Below are 5,000 nucleotides of genomic sequence, written 5' to 3' on the forward strand. Positions count from 1 at the left end.
CGGTACGAGCGTTCGGAAGTCCCGCCGGAATTGCGACGCTTCGAACGGTCGAGGCGGCCAATCTCGACCTCAGCGGCGGCACTGGCGCGATACACGTTTCTGCCGCCAGGGGGGGGGGGGGGGGTGGGGGGGGGGGGGGCAAGCCAGCCGGCCGGGGGCGCCCGGCGCCGATCCGGCGCTTACTCGACACGCTCGAGCATCCGAACCCGTCTTATCTACGGGACCGCCGTTGCCACTTGAACACCTTTCGCCGAGAGTATCCGGGCACCCCACCTACCCGCCGGAATCACGAACCACGAGGTAGAAGTCAGGAACCAACAGGAGAAGTCGTGAACTAAATGGCGAATTCATGAACCAAACGGAGAGAAGTCATGAACCGAGCGGTTTAGGGTCAGGGTGAGGGTTGTTAGGGTGAGGCCGTTAGGGTGAGGCCGTTGCTTCGAGCGGGAAGATGGGCAGCCCCGCCCCCCCCCCCCCCCCCCGTTGGGTGGAAGGAAACCTCTGCTGCGGGCCCGGCAACCATCCCGAACGGACCCGCTGGGTCCAAATGTCTGCCGCGGGCGGTCCTGCTGCGGTCGCGGGTTCGTTGGAAACCTCTCCTGCTGCTGGCATGGCCACCCTCCCCCCCCCCGCCCGACTGACGACCCTGCGGGCCCGGCGACCCGGTGTCCCGTTGCCGCGCGGGGAGTGATCCTCGGGGCCGTGCCGGGCGGGCCCAGCGACACGAAGAGAGTGGGGGGGGGGTCGGATGGGGGGGGCACTGGGGAGAGAGGGGTGGGGGAGAGAGTGCCCCCCCCCCATTAGGGGCGAGTTTATGCAGTCATCAGAGTTTATACCTAACCTCATGATGCTTTATTAGCCGGATAGGCTGTCTGACCTCGCCCCCAGTCCCTACTCCTTCCACTGGATTCTTCTTATACCCTCTTTTTCTTCGTGCCCCCCCCCCCCCCCCCACGCAGGGAGGGTTCCAAGAGGGAGGAGGGAGGGAGGGAGTCCCGGGGCCGTGAGAGAGAGAGAGCCTCATTAGCTGCTAGGTTCACCTCATTAGCTGCTAGCTAACGCGTCAGACCTTTTACATTCTTTAGAGGATTGAAACCTCAGGGCCTTTAACCCCCGTTCACCGTTTACACTCAACGATCCTTCCGAACAAAACCCTTACACATCTGTCCGTCCAACTGACCCCCGAGATACCTAACACGCAGATTAACACGTCAGCGGTGATCGGCGTGTCATAGAGGAGTCACAAAGACGGGCAAAATAGAGTGGTTGAATAAAAAATACTCACTCAATTGGCCGTGATTTAACGTAGCACACAATGATGCCAAGCCCATGCAAAGTCCAGTGGCCCAAGCAAACAAATAAGATAGATCTGGCTCGGCGTTCCTCATCTCCACATCGTCACCCAGCACGCCGACGCCCAATAACAATTCCCCCGCAAATTGTGCACCTCGAGCGGCAGTACTTTAAACGGCGCCGTCTTCGGCGTGGACGGCATGAACCAAGTCGGCAAGCATCGTCACCCAGCACACAGACGTCCACTAACAATTCCTCCCCCCTGCAAATTGCGCGCCGCGAACGGCAGTACTTTCAAGTATGCCGCCTTCGGCGGGGACATCGTGAACCAAATCGGCAGGCAGGCGTCGTCAGCCGGTCGACCGACCCCCAGTTGCATTGCCCCAACGGCCATTGTGCACTTCGAACAGAACAGTGCTTTTAAAATATTCCGCCTGCCGCGTGTACATCATGAAACAAATGGAAAGGACGAACCGGGCGTGCAACCGATGCACGGAGAGTGACAGGTCGTCAAGCAAGTCCGTGGCAATCCGTCGGCCGACTCGGCCGCGGCCAGCAGAGGCGTTTTGGCCCGGGCGCGCCGAACTTTGCGCGCCCTCGGTATGCGTAACACTAGCACATGCCTTCAAAACTCACTACAAAATAACCCCAAAGTATGCCGCCTTCCCCGTGGGCCTTGTTACCAATATCTTGCCCTGCTTCCTGATGCCCTTATGGGGTCGGCTCTGTTCTTGCAGAACCCTCAGGTGGTGCAGAGTCTGGGCCATTTTATCAATATCTTGCCCTGATTCCTGATGCCCTTATGGGGTCGGCTCTGTTCTTGCAGAACCCTGAGGTGGTGCAGAGTCTGCGCCTTGTTATCAATATCTTGCCCTGCTTCCTGAAACCCTTATGGGGTTGGTTCTGTTACAAAACCCTCAGGTGGTGCAGAGTCTGGGCCACTTTATAAATAACTCTGCCTGCATTAGGGTCAGGGTCAGGGTTAGGGTTAGGGTTAGGGTTAGGGTTAGGGTTAGGGTTAGGGTTAGGGTTAGGGTTAGGGTTAGGGTCAGGGTTAGGGTTAGGGTTAGGGTTAGGGTTAGGGTTAGGGTTAGGGTTAGGGGTAGGGGTAGGGGTAGCGGTAGGGGTAGGGGTTAGGGTTAGGGTTAGGGTTAGGGTTAGGGTTAGGGTTAGGGTTAGGGTTAGGGGTAGGGGTAGGGGTAGCGGTAGGGGTAGGGGTAGGGGTAGGGGTAGTTTGAACTACTGCCGCTCCAGGCGCGCACTGTGCGTGGGTAATTTTCAGTGGGCGTCGGTGTGCTGGGTGACGATGCCGCCCAGACTCTGCACCACCTGAGGGATCTGCAAGAACAGAGCCGAACCCGCAAGGGTATCGGGAAGCAGGGCAAGATATTGATAACAAGGCCCAGACTCTGCACCACCCGAGGGTTCTGCAAGAACAGAGCCGACCCCATAAGGGTATCAGGAAGCAGGGTGAGATAGTGACACCATTTGTAAAACCGGCAAATCCCACCCAGGAAACATTGCAAAAATTGGCCTCTAATGCTGGAACGTGGGTAAAGCCAAACAAACACGACACGTTTTAAAAGAACGTTACTAAAACAGCCTGGGATATGCCCATGACAAAGGATAGGCCGAACCTCACCAGAAAAAAAGAGAGGGAGACCACGGCAGAGCTGAGGGATAAACATGAGATGGTGATAAAACCAGCAGACGAGGGGAGCAGTAGGGTTACAAATTAATGTCAATATGGGGCCTGCTCCCACTGGGTAATAGACAAAAACATAGAACAGGGTGACAGGAGAGACTGGATAGCACAGAGGATAACCCGTGAGCGAAATAATGGGGTGTATGCAGTTCAATGTAAGGAGTGTACCTTACGGTACATAGGCGAAACAGGTAAAACAGCCTCAGCGGTGATCGACGTGTCAAAGAGGAGTCACAAAGACGGGCAAAATAAAGTGGTTGATTATAGACAATAGACAATAGACAATAGGTGCAGGAGTCGGCCATTCAGCCCTTCGAGCCAGCACCGCCATTCAATGCGATCATGGCTGATCACTCTCAATCAGTACCCCGTTCCTGCCTTCTCCCCATACCCCCTCACTCCGTTATCCTTAAGAGCTCTATCCAGCTCTCTCTTGAAAGCATCCAACGAACTGGCCTCCACTGCCTTCTGAGGCAGAGAATTCCACACCTTCACCACTCTCTGACTGAAAAGGTTCTTCCTCATCTCCGTTCTAAATGGCCTACCCCTTATTCTTAAACGGTGGCCCCTTGTTCTGGACTCCCCCAACATTGGGAACATGTTTCCTGCCTCTAATGTGTCCAATCCCCTAATTATCGTATATGTTTCAATAAGATCCCCCCTCATTCTTCTAAATACCAGTGTATACAAGCCCAATCGCTCCAGCCTTTCAGCATACGACCGTCCCGCCATTCCGGGAATTAACCTAGTGAACCTACGCTGCACGCCCTCCATAGCAAGAATATCCTTCCTCAAATTTGGAGACCAAAACTGCACACAGTACTCCAGGTGCGGTCTCACCAGGGCCCGCTACAACTGTAGAAGGACCTCTTTGCTCCTATACTCAACTCCTCTGGTTACGAAGGCCAACATTCCATTGGCTTTCTTCACTGCCTGCTGTACCTGCATGCTTCCTTTCATTGACTGATGCACTAGGACATCCAGATCTCGTTGAACTCCCCCTCCTCCTAACTTGACACCATTCAGACAATAATCTGCCTTTCTACTCTTACTTCCAAAGTGAATAACCTCGCACTTATCTACATTAAACTGCATCTGCCATGTATCCGCCCACTCACACAACCTGTCCAAGTCATCCTGCAGCCTTATTGCATCTTCCTCACAATTCACACTACCCTCCAGCTTAGTATCATCTGCAAATTTGCTAATGGTACTTTTAATCCCTCCGTCTAAGTCATTAATGCATATCGTAAATAGCTGGGGTCCCAGCACCGAACCTTGCGGTACCCCACTGGTCACTGCCTGCCATTCCGAGAGGGACCCATTTATACCCACTCTTTGCTTTCCGTCTGTCAACCAATTTTCTATCCATGTCAGTACCCTACCCCCAATACCACGTGCCCTAATTTTGCCCACTAATCTCCTATGTGGGAGCTTGTCGAAGGCTTTCTGAAAGTCGAGGTACACCACGTCCACTGACTCTCCCCTGTCAATTTTCCTAGTTACATCCTCAAAACATTCCAGTAGATTTGTCAAGCATGATTTCCCCTTCGTAAATCCATGCTGACTCGCAATGATCCTGTTACTGCTATCCAAATGCTCAGCAATTTCGTCTTTTCTAATTGACTCCAGCATCTTCCCCACCACTGATGTCAGACTAACTGGTCTATAATTACCCGTTTTCTCTCTCCCTCCCTTCTTAAAAAGTGGGATAACATTTGCTATCCTCCAATCCACAGGAACTGATCCTGAATCTATATAGAACATTGAAAAATGATCTCCAATGCTTCCACTATTTCTAGAGCCACCTCCTTAGGTACCCTGGGATGCAGACCATCAGGCCCTGGGGATTTATCAGCCTTCAGTCCCATCAGTCTACCCAAAACCATTTCCTGCCTAATGTGGATTTCCTTCAGTTCCTCCATCACCCTAGGTTCTCCGGCCCCTAGAACATTTGGGAGATTGTGTGTATCTTCCTCAGTGAAGACAGACCCAAAGTAAC

This window comes from Rhinoraja longicauda, unplaced genomic scaffold, assembly GCF_053455715.1.
Source record: "Rhinoraja longicauda isolate Sanriku21f unplaced genomic scaffold, sRhiLon1.1 Scf000100, whole genome shotgun sequence".
Lineage (NCBI taxonomy): Eukaryota > Metazoa > Chordata > Chondrichthyes > Rajiformes > Arhynchobatidae > Rhinoraja > Rhinoraja longicauda.